This window comes from Mytilus californianus, unplaced genomic scaffold (genome assembly GCF_021869535.1).
Source record: "Mytilus californianus isolate M0D057914Y unplaced genomic scaffold, xbMytCali1.0.p SCAF_5, whole genome shotgun sequence".
Taxonomy (NCBI): domain Eukaryota; kingdom Metazoa; phylum Mollusca; class Bivalvia; order Mytilida; family Mytilidae; genus Mytilus; species Mytilus californianus.
Genome location: NW_026262701.1, coordinates 68555812 through 68572841, shown reverse-complemented (window position 1 = coordinate 68572841; position 17030 = coordinate 68555812).

Below are 17030 nucleotides of genomic sequence, written 5' to 3'. Positions count from 1 at the left end.
ATCCCAAAATGAATTTTATTGCACACTAGCTTTCATATTTGACAAATACACAGGGGCCAAAATGCGAAAGTGCTACCTAAATCATAAACAAGTTTAACCTTTCTAAAAAAGGTATTGAGTGCTTCGCACTACAATAAATTACGTCAACATGCAGCAATAATTGTTGATCGGGCCTTGAATATACCATACTGCAATTTTATTCCTTATAAACCGTACTTGATATCCCCCTGTCATGTTCCCAATTCTATTTATTATCACATTGTAGCCAATATAAACTTAGCCAAATCATGAGGCAGCCAATAAGAACCAATATTTGTTCAGTTATAATTTCAAGATGGCGTGAATATCGAATGAAACTTATAGCTTCACACAGTGGTGCGAAAAATTACAAATTGGGCACTCATTTATCCATATCACTTCAACATTATCAATTATTCAAAATTAACTGCCTGAGCAAAATAGTCATTACCCTGTTAAGGATAACCAACATTTCTTTTTTATTTGCCCTAAGTACAATGATGTAAGACAGATCCTATGTGATTCCATTTACTCCATTACTGATAATGTTGACATAAATATTGAATTATTACTTTTTGGAAACAGATTATTTTCATATGATATGAATATTGCTATTTTTAAATCTGTTCAGAAATATATCTGTGACACTCAACGTTTTGTTTGAAATTTACTTAATTTCTGTTTTATTTAGTTTTATTTTTTATTTTTTTCTCCTCCACTTCAACATTAATTCATTTATTCCACTAAGCAAGCTTAGTGTCTCTTTCAAAGCCATCTATATATATATATATTTCTAATGACTTATAAAGGATATTTGCATGTTTCAAGGTACTTGAATAAATGATGAGTAATTGCCTATATACTTAAATATACTTTACATTTAGTAAGTAACACTGTAAACATATATTTGCTCGTGTGTGCTCATAAGTAGCATGCATGTTCCACTATATTACATTATTTTAAATACAGTTGTCATAATTGAATTATACCTTGTACATGTAATATGGAGAGAGCTTTTATAGGCTGTGCCTGTTGTCCAATCCTTTTCATATCTTAATGAATAAAATATGTTTAAAATCAAAATAGTCATTAATAGGGTATCGGATCGGATCTTGAAAGCCCATACTGTAAATTTGCCGTATATGATATCTTCTCCTATCCGGGATATGTTCCCAATCCTATATCTCAAATTAGCCAATAGAATCTTTCCAAAATCATAAGGCAACCAATGAGAACCGATATTGTTACGTTATAATTTCATGATGGCGTGAATATAGTATGAAACTAATAACTTCGCACCGTGATGCGAAGCAAATAGATTGAGTCAAAACCGGTTTCATTTTTATATATAAATCATGCCAATACCGAAGTACCGTTTACTTGATGGACTGTACCAACGGCAATCTGAACTCTACGAGCAGCAGAACTGAAACTGAATTTTTTTAAACGAGTTTTCTACATTTTATAAAAAAAAAATTTTGATTCTGAATCAAAGGTACAGGTCATCAGAAGAAATAGGTAAATAAATGTTCAGCATACTAGTATAATGTACAGCATGATAAAAAAAACAGACATTTGTCTGTTGTTCGCATGCTGTCCTCTACTCTAAATATCTTTTCTTGTTAGATTATGTTGTAGGGTTGTTATCTAATTGTCATATACCATACATCCCATTTTGCTCAAATTGGGTATTTAAATTCAAAATGAAGATCGAATTCTTGTCAGGAATTTTTCATTATTTTCTTCATTGTAACCAAAGGCTACTTTTAATGGAGCTAAACATACTTAAATGGTATTAAATAGGGCAGTAATAACTATATGAGTGCTTTCCTGATGTAAACTAATTAAGCGTAAAATTTAGATAACTTCCCAGTTTCGGGATGCAGTCAGATATTTTCATACACATTTGATCAGATGATAATGACGTTCAAACAAGACACTTTAACTTGCGGCGTAAGACACAAGCAGAAACAACTATAACAACCAAAATATTGAGAGAGAGGAAAAAAGGATAATTAATAAATTAAAACTAAGAGTAAATCTTAATATCTAGTCAAAAAATAGCAATCCATCACTCAAGACACAAAGTAGAACGAGATATTAAAGACAACAACACAGAGAATGAACAGATATATATCAAAATCTAAAGGACACTACCAGAACTAGACATCATTAAGGCATGATAGACGCATTTCAAACGTTTTACAAATTGTAGTATTCATTACTGTCGACAACGATCTGTTTACATTTTTAAAGTGCTTTTTCGATTTCATTCTTAATATTATAATAACTCTTATTTTTCAATGTATATATATCACACAAAAAAAAACAGTCCTGTGTGATCGAGTGCAGTTTAGAGTGTACGTTGATCCGTCAAATATCTAGATTCGTAAGTCTTTCAATACACTATATTTGAAATACTGCGGCTAGAACCAGAGAATTTTATCAAATTCTATGAATTATAGATTTCTGCGACAACAACATAGATCTCTATTATATATGAATGAATAAAAAGACACCTCGCCTTTTATTTCATTATTTGTGAATAATCTTCTTAAAGGTAAATATAATAAAGCCGTCAGGCAGAAATAATCGAAATTAATGAAACATAATGCTGGATCCTTGCTGTTCATTAAAACATTAGTGATCTCCGCTTTGAACGTAATGGCATTCGGCTGTAAATAACTATTATGTTCGTCATGGATAAAAATAAATTACTTAAGAAGTGCTAATGCTATTCCATGTCGAAGAGAGGCTTTAAAAGCATCCTATAGATTTGTCATTGTTCAAAAATGAAATTGCTGTACATTACCAGTATCTTTCTTACAAAAATCAAACTGTTAGCTTTCCTGAAATAAATCGAAAGGTATTAATATTTATTTGTGATTTTCAAAGACCAAATATATCATTAGTCATTACCAGCACCATACTATATGTAAGTCATTTGTTAATTTTTCATTACACGTTTAAAAAAAGAAGATGCCGATGGGAGAATCAAAACACATAATTCGAAGAGAGAGCGGCAAAATGAATTGAAAATAAATTAAGACTACGTAACACGAACCCATCCAATGGTGGTATCAGGAAAGGGGAAGCAAATCCTGCTCCACATGTGGCATCCGTCGTGACGCTTAGAAAGTACAAAGTTGGTGTTGAGTCTCATTTTATGATTTCACAATCGAGGTAAATAGACGGGAGAATTGCAAAAACAATTGGAATAAAGACGTAGTCATCTGTGACACAGATACACCCGGCCATAACAGTCAACCAGCTCATAATGGCGCCTGTAAAATTTTCGTAAGGATGCCTTCAAATTAACCACAATAATTCTGGGTTCAATAGCTTCCTTGTAAGCAACAAGCCGCTATCATGGATATCATGATAGGAAACGCTACCTCTGGAATACTGTATCAACTTTGAGATAAAAACTACATAAATAATTTTCCGGAGAGGTTATAAATGTATAAATATCAAAGAATCTAGTAACACAGAATTATAAGAAAATATATTTATGCTTTATATGCTGTTACCATTTATTAATGTTAAAAGGATTGTATGTTTGGTAGTATTCACTAAAGACCAATGGACTTGGCATTTATGTGTACGTGTGTCTGTAATCTATTTTATTGGGTTTATTTCTTCTGGCAAGTTATACCGGTGACCCGGAAACTATATAGCAAGTCAACTTTCGTAGATACATTTGCCACGGAATCTTTGTGGTGAATAGAATTTCTTCAGCAATATTTATTCCGATTGAAAGAAATAATTGAAAAGAAACAAAAACAGAATGTCATTTCTAAAGGAACACAATGTCATATTAGGTGAAAGAATTGTACAATCGTACATTAATCGTTATTGCCTTTGAAAACTATAGAATAATATTACGACAAAACTTATTGAGTGGATTTACAAAACAAAAATATACGTTTATTTATTGAATTGGTACCTGTTTTATCAACAACAACAAAAATAAAAAGAAATTTACTTGCAGTTAATCTAAAAAAAAAAATTTAAAAGATCAAAGTGGTGATATTACAACAAATGATGAAGCATCACTTCAGTGGTACTTCCGTGAACATCGATGGTAATAACAGAAATACATTTTAAGTCGATATCACCTTTTCCAAATGCTATTAACCATGTCCTATCTGCAGATCCCATACGTTGTTGACGCTGAAATTCATCAGTCTCGAGTGTTTTTTCATGGATTCCGAGATTGACAATTTATCGGAAAACCCTGAACTTGGTCGATATTAGAGGAAGTGTTCGATGGAGATAAACAAAAACTATTACATGTTATTTTTTTAAACAGAATGGGTAATCAAAATGCTCTTCAAATTTGAATTGTCGGAGTAATCATATCATGTTTTTCTCACGTTTTGTTTGTGTTGGGTAAACTATAATTATAAAATCGTTGAAAAGGACAGGGAAATTTCATGTATATAAGTTTCATAATGAAATTCTAAGCAAGTTATATTGTTTCAATTCAAACAGAGAACGAGAAAACGTGTTATTTTTCTTTATAGAAAGTATTAATTATTCAAATTAATTGTTCAAATATGTTGGCAGGTTGCAATCAATAAGAGAGATACATTAAATTTTCAAGACAATATATTGAATATTTTTATTTCGAGTATTTAGTTTTAGCTATTCTTTTATGTCTTCTTTGTTAAAAGCTCTAGAGATATAAGTGATGATTCATGGAATCTTATTGTTCAGCGGCAAATATTACACTATATCCATGAACCAAAGATAAATCTAGGGCAAATTAACGTCAATAGCAACAATGGAAAACAAATGTCACGGGAAGACAACGGCAACCACATGATTAAAGTCCTCTGACTTAGGACAGGTAGTTATGTGGCTTGGTTTCACATATATGTGAGTGCTCAATCTCCCAACATCAGGGGGTAGTGGTGTAACAAAACAAATAATACAACTAGAAATAGATTGAAAAGTCATTGCTAATAATCCTTCCAGTCATGTCGAATTTGTATTCATCGTCGCATTGTAATTTTTTGTTTCACATATTGTCATTCAAGCTTTTGTTGTTCTTTTTAAATAAATAATCAAATGACATTTCGTTAATAGTTAACACGTAGAGTACTTGTAGTAGTTATGCTTCTAGTTTTTGTTTTTTTTATAAATAGATTAATCCCAGTTTATCGTTAAACTTTCATTCTCACAGGCTTTCTTAGTGAATATTTTAATGATTTGTAATGAAAAGGTGATAAAACCCTGAAATGCATTATTATTTTTTTGTTTCCAAAGACAAAGTACTGGAGAAAAAAAAAACGAACCAGCATGTAAGAATATACATATGGATCTATAATTAATACAAATCAACAGTATTTCTAATAATCTCTAAATGAATGTATACAGTATCATTGGGGGATATTCAATATTTTTTTCTTCGAGCACCACTACCCATAAATGACTTTCGAAATGTGCATATCACGGTTGCTTTTAACCAATCATATCCCTAGAAATGTATAGGAGGTAAGATAATAATTCATGTCAGGGCCTTTTATAGCCGGCTATACGGTATGGGTTTTCCTCATTGTTGAAGGCCGTACGGTTGCCTATAATTGCTTACATTCACTTCATTTGAACTTTGGTGGATAGTTGTCTCATTGGCAATCATACTACATGTCCTTATTTTATATTAAACTTAATTAGTTTAATATCATTTTGTCAACTGCAAATTCCCAAAAATAGAACAGAAAGGATATGGGGTATCCATCCATGACACAAGCTCGGTACATGCACAGCAAAAAGCACAAAAAGCAAAGGAACAGCGCTTTTATTGCTGTTCTTCATCTCAAAGTCACAGTAAGGCCTTCAACGCGGAGCAAAAAAAAACTCTCACCTCATTGAAAGTACGAGTGAACCCTGCTATGCTTGCAGTCAGAATATTGTGAACGAGATGCCTCTTCCAGTTGGCTAGTGAGTTAGCAGAACTGAATTTTCTCAAAAAAATTGAACAAAAATTATTGTTCTTGTTCTTATAGGTTGATAAAATTTTATGAATTATGACGATTATTACTAATTTTTGTTGATATTTTATTCTGTAATTAGCCTCACTCGTTTACCTCACTTGTCTCAAACACAAATTTGAAACATAGCAATTTTACTCCGCCAAAGTAACTTCAAAAGCAATGTTAAAAATATTTAAAAAAAAAAACCCAACAAATTGATAACATTAAATTTGTTTAAAAGGATTTAAGATTCCAAAAATAAAGAAAACAGTAGCGCATTGGCTTGGCATAATAACAATATAAGGATTCTCCAAAGCCTCAAATAAACCTTATCTTATATCAGTTTTATATCAAGTCAATACACTATTATTTTCAATATATTGCTGGCAGGCAATACCTAAAAACAATTGACTTTTTCAAATGAGACAAATTTCTTCATTACCTGAAGACAAATAAAGAAAGGAACTGAATATATTTCTTTTGTAAATTTCTTATTACAAATGCTTTTCTATAGCAGAACTAAATCACTAACATTGTCTAATAAACCCGTCACTCTAACAATAAGTATGCAAAGGTTTCTACAAAAATATTATTTTATAGAAAACAGATGAATTTTCTAATTTGGATTTTCAATAAATCCTATCTAGATTCTCGTCAGTTTAGGATTAAAATGCAATTACATCGGAAGCAATAGTCACTCCAATTCTAAGCTTTGAACAAAATTAATTTCCGCTTAAATCAATTTCAATTTCACGTGTTCGTCTTTAAGCCGAAAAAACCTATATCCCATGTGTAATATCACAAAAGATCTAAATATGAAGGAACATTTCGTGTTTGTAAAATTCAATGATGTCAAATGCGTTTCATTAAGGATGTTGAAATATGAACGCATGACAATATGGCACCTCATGCCAGTTGCTTATCACAGAACAAATTGTAATTTTGTAGCATTGTTGTCCAATTTTTCTGCACGTCACCAAGTAAACATCATTAACTTTTCCTCAAGATCTCATCTTCTTTCACAGTTTGATTAATCTAGTGACATTTATCGAAAATGAATAGTATTCTTCGTCGTTTGGTTTGATTAAATCCTTGTTATTACTGATACTAGTAAATAAAAAGAAGAAAGACAGTATATATTATCTCTTTGAACTAATTTCTGTTTGTAAATTATTCGATTTTGATTTTGATTTAAGATTACATATTCTTGAAAAAACACGAGCATTTTGAAGATATACGGGATATTCCGGCATTTTTGGGAGTATCAATTACTATCATACAAGTCTTGTCATATTCGAAACGGTTCTGAGTAAAATCAGAGGTACGTAAAGACAGAAATGCATATAAAACATTTAAAACAAACTATTTAAACAAACTATTTAAACAACCATTTTTTTTTTAAACTTAATATACTCGATATATTGGTTAATTGTTGTTTAATTAACGTTCAGTGGCAAACATTTCATGTAATGTGCTAGATACATAGAGAATCGAAGAACTTGCACTTAGATGTCCATAACAACACTTTCTCTTCAGAATTCAAATACATAAAATTTATAAAGAACCCCGAGATTAACCGAAATATATAGAACAAACAAAAAGGAAGAGCAGTAAAAAAATCTTAAATCACCTATAATGAATGCAGTTTATATATATATAAAAGTGTATTTTCAGTAAATATTAGGTAATTTATTTGTTGTTTTCAAACAGTGTGCATGTCTTAAATCAACATCAAATAACTGAACAGATGACAAAATCAGTTTTGCGTATTGCTGTTTACAGTTGTGCTCAAACAAGAATGTTTTGTAATATAATGCAGTGCACCAACTCCAGATATCAACTAAAACATGAATTATATGAATAAATGTCTGTAACAACAAAAGCAAATTAGAGTAGATAATCATAAATGTTTAAATGCAACCATATATAAATGTTGCTTATTTTCTGTAGTGTGGAATTTAATTATTCACTGATATAGTTCACATCAATATGAGATTGTGGTAAAATCCAATATTCTGTAGATAAAACAATTATAAACCAAATGGATAATTTTACAATAGGTGATACTGATAAACAATTTTTTTTTATATCAAATTCCAATTATCTGTATAAGTTTTATGTTAAAACGATTTAGGTAGGTTTTTTTTAAATGTTTGCTTTTATTCAACAAAGCAGACAAAACTTCTTAAAAACGACAAAATTGCATTTTACAGTCAGCCACATGACCAATTATGATCACTTGCATATACAATATTAGGTCAATGTCAGAAAAATATAAACTTTTTTGTATGCGGCTGAGAAACTGGGGCAAGGCGAGGTTTTACCGACCCCTTCCACAGTTTTGTGCCGAATACAAAAAGCTTATATTTTTCTGACATTGACCTAATATTGGTTTTATACTGCAACTTAAATTCATACTTTGATAGCTATTTAAATTGTAGTACAAATTTCAAACTTATTTTCATCCCTAAATGAACCCCTGATTGTGGAAAAAGTAATCCATGATGAAATTGACATTGCACAAAATATAGCTTTGTTACTATATATAGACAATAACTGTTTAGTGTCTTTAAATATCAGCTGTATTTGTACGAGGCAAAGAAACAGGTGTAATGCGAGCTTCAGCGAGCTATTACTACTGTTTCGATCCGAGTATAAATACAGCTGATATTTAAAGACACTAAACAGTTACGGACACTAAACAGTTATTGTCTTATCCTGCAATTAAATTTGTACATTTTTTTTTTCATCCCAATCGTTGAATTTGTTTTTGAAAGAAATCGACCTGACTTAACGCGGACCGCTTTGAGGAACCCACATTGAACTGTGACGTAAACAGTAATTTGGCATAACCGTTCGCTTGCAACAGAAGCAGGATACCAGGGGCGTGTTTTATTGGTCTCTTCTGCACATCTCCAGAATGTCTTCTGGTGAAGAGTCCAAAAAAAATGAATCAGGACCTCTTCTGGAGATATTCTACGGAAGATAAAAAAAACAAAAATTCAATTTGCCGTCGAATATAGCAGATTTTTGTTATGTTGGGTGATATAAATGAAGTTTACGATGATTTTATAGAAAATTAAGATACGTCCGGTAGACATGACTGTAAAAGTGTGCTCTGTTCGTGACATTTTTCTTTGTTCTTTCTTCTAACTCAATTTTGCTAGACAAATCACTATTTGATTTTTAAGAACAATCTTAAACTGCACAAAAATTCGTCAATGTTTGTCTCGAATATGATAAAAAAGGACATCTTGTCTATCCATTTTTTTTTTAAAGTAACCAAACTGGATTATTTTTGTATAAAGCAAAGGTATCGGAAAGTTCTCAAAATCATTTTTCTCTGGTGGTCCTTGAAGAAAATCTTCTGGTCCTAACTATTATTTCTATTGCAAAATTTCGATGGTCAAAACCTTCGGACCACCACTTTTCAAAAATTTTCATTGTATATGGATCTTCATATGCAAGTATACAATGTATACCAGACATTTCTCAGACTCTTTTTATTCTTTTTTTTTTAATAAATCCGTTGGTTGTGTACTGATTGATACTTCAGTCTTGGAGAACAAGATTTATTTCAGTACTAGTTGTAATTAACTTTAAATAATTTTCCAGTAATTGCAAATACTCTTATTTCGGTGCTTTGTGTCTATTGTCTTAATGTAAGTTTTTTGTGTGTGTCTCGTACCGATTTTTCGAGTTAATCTAATTGCAATTGATTTGTGCAGGTTGTTCTTATATTGTACTATTACACCACTGTCCCAGCTTCGGGGAGGGTTGAGCGCTCACAAACATGTTCTTGTACTGTTACACCACTGTCCAAGGTTAGGGGGCGGGTTGGGCCGGATCCCGCTAACATGTTTAACCCCGCCACATTCTGTATGTATGTGCCTGTCCCAAGTCGGGAGCCTGTAATTCAGTGGTTGTCGTTTGTTGCTGTGTTACATATTTGTTTTTCGTTCATTTTTTTGTACATTAATTAGACCGTTAGTTTTCTCGTTTGAATTGTTTTACATTTGTGATTTCGGGGCCTTTTATAGCTGACTATGCGGTATGGGCTTTGCTTATTGTTGAAGGCCGTATGGTGACCTATAGCTGTTAATTGCTGTGTCATTTGGTCTCTTGTGGATGGTTGTCTCATTGGCAATCTTCGTTTTTATATCAACCCTGCCATATTCTTTGTGTGCCTGTCCCAAGTCAGGAGCCTGTAGTTTAGTGGTTGTCGTTGGTTCATTTCTCGACTCATATTTGATATTTTGTAAATTATTTTGTTATGAATAATTAGGCCGTTAATTTTTTCGTTTGAATTGTTTCTCACACTTTTCACGTCGGGCCTTTTATAGACGACTTTTAATACAGTATCGAGTTTTGTTATTGTTGAAGGCCTTAATTACTGTTGCCTATAATTGCTTACATCCACTTCATATTTAAACTCCGGTGGATAGTTGCCTCATTAGCAATCATACATCTCTTCGTTTTTTTATTATATACCTGACTTTTAAACTCGTGTTTTCCTGAACCGAGTCCTGAACATGCATGACATATTTGTCACTGGGCGTTAAAAATTAGCAACAAACAATCAATCAATTTAAACTTGTGTTAAATAAGAAGAAAAACCATATGATATTTATTAATTTATTGGGGTGGGGGACAGGAGGATTTCATATATGAATATGGTTGCCTGGTAAGAGCTGAAAAATAGGCATAATTAGCGACAGATTAAAAAAGTTAATAATGCCCTCTTCCCTTCCCCATCGTTCATCTATAATTTAAACTGACCACCACGGAATAGCCCAACTTAGTGTTGAAAGTAGCGTTAAACACCAATCAATCAAAATCCTTTCCCTAGAATATCAAATTGTCGTCCCTTAACTGTTATTGTCCGTGTAGTTCTTATATTTATCCAGCTTATCGTCCTACAGGGATGTCCTACTAAGACTGTCATACCATAAAAACGTTTATAACACAGCTCACATTCTAATATATCTGCATTCATAAATTTATCAATGTCATTTAGACTAAACGACGCCATGTTTGTTATGTGCCTCTGCCGTCTAAACTACCTATCAAAAAAGAAGAGGTGGAAGAGAGCCAGAAGACCTTCCCTATGCAAAAAAACAGAAATGGACCTCTTCTGGCTCACTACCGAAGAACAAAAAAACACGCCCCAGGAGACTATATACGTCTAGTATACGTATATCGCTTCGTGTTAACTTATCTGTACACCTGGGGCGTGTTTTTTTGTTCTTCGGTAGTGAGCCAGAAGAGGTTCATTTCTGTCTTTTTGCATAAGGAAGATCTTCTGGCTCTCTTCCACCTCTTCTTTTTTGATAGGTAGTTTAGACGGCAGAGGCACATAACAAACATGGCGTCATTTAGTCTAAATGACATTAATAAATTTATGAATGCAGATGTATTGGAATGTGAGCTGTGTTATAAACGTTTTTATGGTATGACAGTCTTAATAGGACATCCCTGTATGACGATAAGCTGGATAAATATTAGAACTACACGGACAATAACAGTTAAAGGTCGACTATTTGATATTCTAGGGAAGGGATTTTGACTGATTGGTGTTTAACGCTACTTATAGACAACCGTAATTAAGGCCTTCAACAATGACAAAACCCGATACTGTCAATAGGCCCGACGTTAAAAGTGTGAGAAACATTTCAAACGAGAAAACTTACGGCCTAATTATACATAACAAAATAATTTGCAAAATATCAAATATGAGTCGAGACATGAACCAACGACAACAACTGAACTACAGGCTCCTGACTTGGGATAGACACACAAAAAATATGGCAGGGTTGATATAAAAACGAAGATTGCCAATGAGACAACCCTCCACAAGAGACCAAATGACACAGCAATTAACAGCTATAGGTCACCGTACGGCATTCAACAATAAGCAAAGTCCATACCGCATAGTCAGCTATGAAAGGCCTCGAAATCACAAATGTAAAACAATTCAAACGAGAAAACTAACGGTCTAATTAATGTACAAAAAAAATGAACGAAAAACAAATATGTAACACAGCAAAAAACGACAACCACTGGATTACAGGCTCTTGACTTGGGACAGGGACATACATACAGAATGTGGCGGGGTTAAACATGTTAGCGGGATCCGGCCCAACCAGCCCCCTAACCTTGGACAGTGGTGTAACAGTACAATAACATGTTTGTGAGCGCTTAACCCTCCCCGAAGCTGGGACAGTGGTGTAACAGAACAATATAAGAACAACCTGCACAAATCAATTGCAATTAGATTAACTCAAAAGATCGGTACGAGACACACAAAAAAAACTTACATTAAGGCAATAGACACAAGCACCGAAATAAGGGTATTTGCAATTACTGGAAGTTTGTTCAAAGCTAATTACAACTATAGTACTGAAATAAATCTTGTTCTCCAAGACTGAAGTATCAATCAGTACACAACCAACGGATTTATTAAAAAAAAAGAAGAAAAAACATTCTGAGAAATGTCTGGTATACATTGTATACTTGCATATAGATCCATATACAATGAACATTTTTGAAAAGTAGTGGTCCGAAGGTTTTGACCATCGAAATTATGCAATAGAAATAATAGTTAGGACCAGAAGATTTTCTTCAAGGACCACCAGAGAAAAATGATTTTGAGAACTTTCCGATATCTTTGCTTTATTCAAAAATAATCCAGTTTGGTTACTTTAAAAAAATTGAATAGACAAGATGTCCTTTTTGATCATATTCGAGACAAACATTAACGAATTTTTGTGCAGGGTAAGATTATTCTTAAAAATCAAATACTACGGTGGGGGTTTACGCCTGATTTGTCAAGCAAAATTGAGTTAAAGGAAAGAACAAAGAAAAATGTCACGAACAGAGCACACTTTTACAGTCATGTCTACCGGACGTATCTTAATTTTCTATAAAATCATCGTAAACTTCATTTAATATGTCATCCAACATAACAAAAATCTGCTATATTCGACGGCAAATTGAATTTTTGTTTTATTGATCTTCCGTAGAATATCTCCAGGATATCTCCAGATTCATTTTTTTGGACTCTTCACCAGAAGACATTCTGGAGATGTGCAGAATAGACCAATAAAACACGCCCCTGTATTAGTATAGTAGAAAGGTCGATTGCAGGATAATTAGGACATAAACACAACTAGTTGCAGTATATATACAATATTAGGTCAATGTCATAAAATATGAACTTTTTTGTATGAAGCTGAGAAACTGGGGAAGGGCGAGGTTTTACCGAGCCCTTCTCCAGTGTTGTGCCGAATACAAAAAGGTTTATATTTTTCTGACATTGACTTAATATTGTTTTCATACTGCAATAGTTATCCCATGAGGACGCGATGTGTCAGTGTAAGATCACCCCGATGGCCGGAGGCCAGAGGGTGATCTTACACTGACACACCAAGTCCGAGTGGGATAACTGTTTTACATCCCAGCTCTTCTAGACTATATGAAAAAAACATTTACGCTTCATAACATCTAGTTCAGAATGACATACAATAATTATAATATATTTTATATATTACTATATAGTATATACCCTTTATGAGCCCCGGATACAATGTTTAAATATGTTAAATTAACAATGAGCTTGTATCCAGTCGTATGAATCGTGGCTTCACATGCTTAAGGTCTTGAGTTCGATTCCCCGCATAGACACTGGAAATTTAGTGGATTTTTTCTACATAAATTTTGAAAGTTAGTGTTTATTCCGAATAAATATATCTAAGTTTTATTGTGTGTTCAACATTCCCGAAATGTTACAGAACAAAAGAAAGCATGCAGAACAAAGGTAGGGTGATCTGGTAGGGGTGATCCGACTCAGATCACCCCTGTTAGAACAAAGGAGTTGGGATGTAAATTATGTTTTCTCTTCCCCTAAGTGACTGGTCGAGAAAACACACAAAGAAACTCAGAAAAAAAACCTTTATTACTTGTAAGTTCAACAAAATGTACTAGCTATGTCCAGATCGAAAATTAGCACTTACTATTTCGCCTGTGAAGGAATCAATTCTCATGACGTCACGAAAAGGGGTTACACAGGTTTTTACTTTCTGGTTTCATTGACCTTACCGAAATCCAAGGAATATACCGTGGTAAGACTTAGTATCAAGGGAAACTTTCATTTGCACGTTCACTTATAAATAAAACCTTAACTTTTATAACCGACTATACGGTATGGGGTTTTCTCATTGTTGAAGGCCGTACGGTTTCCTATAATTGCTTATATCCACTTTATTTAAACTTTGCTGTATAGTTGTCTCATTGCCAATCATGCCACATCTCCTTATTTTTATTTTAATCTTTTATTATGTAAATAATTCACAAATAATCGGAATTTTCAAAGTCTAACATATACAAATATTTTAACGCAACAGGTTCAGAACTTTAACTAACAATAGCTAGCCATCATACATTGTGTCGGTATGAACTGTTTTATAACCTGATGTTAAATTTGAGTTTTATAAATCATGTGTTATATTGAAAGTTTGCCGCATAATTTTTGGTTGCTATCACACCGGATGTTGGTTGCTAGCACATAGGATTTTTGTTGCTATTACATAGGATTTTGGTTGCTATCACAAAGAATTTTGGTTGCTATCACATAAGATGTTGGTTGCTAGCACATAGGATTTTGGTTGCTCTCACTAAGAATTTTGGTTGCTTTCACATAAGATGTTGGTTGCTAGAACATAGGATTTTGGTTGCTATCGCATAGGATTTTGGTTGGTATACATAGATTTTGATTGCTATACATAGGATTTGGTTGCTATCACAAGGGATTATGGTTGCTATCACATAGGATTTTGGTTGCTATCACAAAGAATTTTGGTTGCTATCACATAAGATGTTGGTTGCTAGAACATAGGATTTTGGTTGCTATCGCATAGGATTTTGGTTGGTATACATAGATTTTGATTGCTATACATAGGATTTGGTTGCTATCACAAGGGATTATGGTTGCTATCACATAGGATTTTGGTTACTATACATAGGTTCTTTGGTTACTTTACATAGGATTTTGGTTGCTACCACATATGATGATGGTTGCTAGAACATAGGATTTTGGTCGCTAGCACATGGGATTTTGGTTGCTATCACATAGGATTTTGGTTGGTATACATAGATTTTGATTGCTATATATAGGATTTTGGTTGTTATCACAAGGGATTAAGGTTGCTATCACATAGGACTTTAGTTGCTATCACAAGGGATTATGGTTGCTATTACATAGGATTTTGGTTACTATACATAGGTTCTTTGGTTACTTTACATAGGATTTTGGTGGCTATACATAGGATTTTTGTTACTTTACATAGGATTTTGGTTGCTTTACATAGGATTTTTGTTACTTTACATAGGATGTTGTTTGCTATATATAGGATTTTTATTACTTTACATAGGATTTTGGTTGCTTTCCATAGGATTTTTGTTACTTTACATAGGATGTTGGTTGCTATACACAGGATTTTTGTTACTTTACATAGGATTTTGGTTGCTATACATAGGATCTTAGTTTCGAATAGTACACATAACGTGCGCACTGAAATCGTTTTCATACAGTGTTAAACCAAACGATTATAAATCATTTCAACGAAAAGTTGGAGTGATAAGTGCTTCTGAAGAATAAACATACCTTGTTTGCCATCCTAAAATTGCTAGGAATTGGCCACGAAGATATTTATTCAAACAGTACAATGAAAAAAACTCTTAGAGAAATCGTGCATTAAAATGAAATTTATTCTGGAACTGAGCCATTTCAATTGCGATTGAAAAACTATATACAACAATAGCCATGATAATAATATAAGCGCTTGTTTTACAAATAAATTATAAATTTAAATGTTGTTTACATCTATCAATGTATTTATCTTTCCTCGTTTGTTATATGAGAAGTGATAAATTTATTGTGATATGAATTGCGTTTTGTCTCTGGAATGTCATTAATTTGTATCTTATCAAGTTTGTTTATTAAAAATGTATGAAATATTCGATTTCAAAAGTGAACTTAGCTAAAAGTATACAATATATAAATAGCATAGATATGTGCATCTTAATACTTTCTGATATTAAAAGAAAAATAATCGATCACTGTCTAATATCACAATTTTGTATGCAGCTACTGTTCAGAATTTGCACATAATCATAAAATTAAATTGAGAATGGAAACGGGGAATGCGTCAAAGAGACATCAACCCGACCAAAGAGCAGAAAACAGCCCAAGGCCACAAATGGGTCTTCAACATCACACTACTTTCAAATCACATGACAATTGTAATATAATATGTACAGCATTTTCATTATGCCATACTTCATTGGCAATAGATTAGCAATAGATTATCAAGACATATCTTTTGTGCATGGAATTGAAAAATTGTTCGAACTTGTTCTGTTTATTCGGTCAAATGTATGAAACAGGTCACAGTTTGATTATCAAAAGTGCTATTTCAATCTTAATTCAATTTAAAGTTGAAAGGATGGATTGGACGATGTAAATTGGATACAAGTCCCCATAAAACAATAAGAAATATAAAACATATGTATATGTTAGAGCAATTTTGCTTCGAGTACATATTGTATATCAATGAACTTATTTGTATAGTTTATTTTACATTCAAAATACCTAATGAGTAATTTGCCTCCAGAATAAACCTATATATACGGAAAATGTTTGTACAAGAACAGTTTTGTCTTATTGTCAGTTTAGTAAGAGATTTAGCAATACAATAAACCAGGACATTAAAACATTTCTTCAGGCAGAAATTCTGTTTGTTAATTGTTCTGTCTTTTTGTCATGTCGATTGTTTACCGATAAGTTCGATTTCATATACATCATTAATTAATTAGTTTCCTCATATTTTGCCTGTTATTTTCTTTAACAAGCAAGCCTATAGAATTCTGAAATAAATGTAATTGCATTTGACTTTTGAATCGGGTGTATTGATAAGTTATACTTTATGGTGATTAGTCTGAACAAAGGTTGTGCTTGTTGGCAGTTTTTTGTTTCCT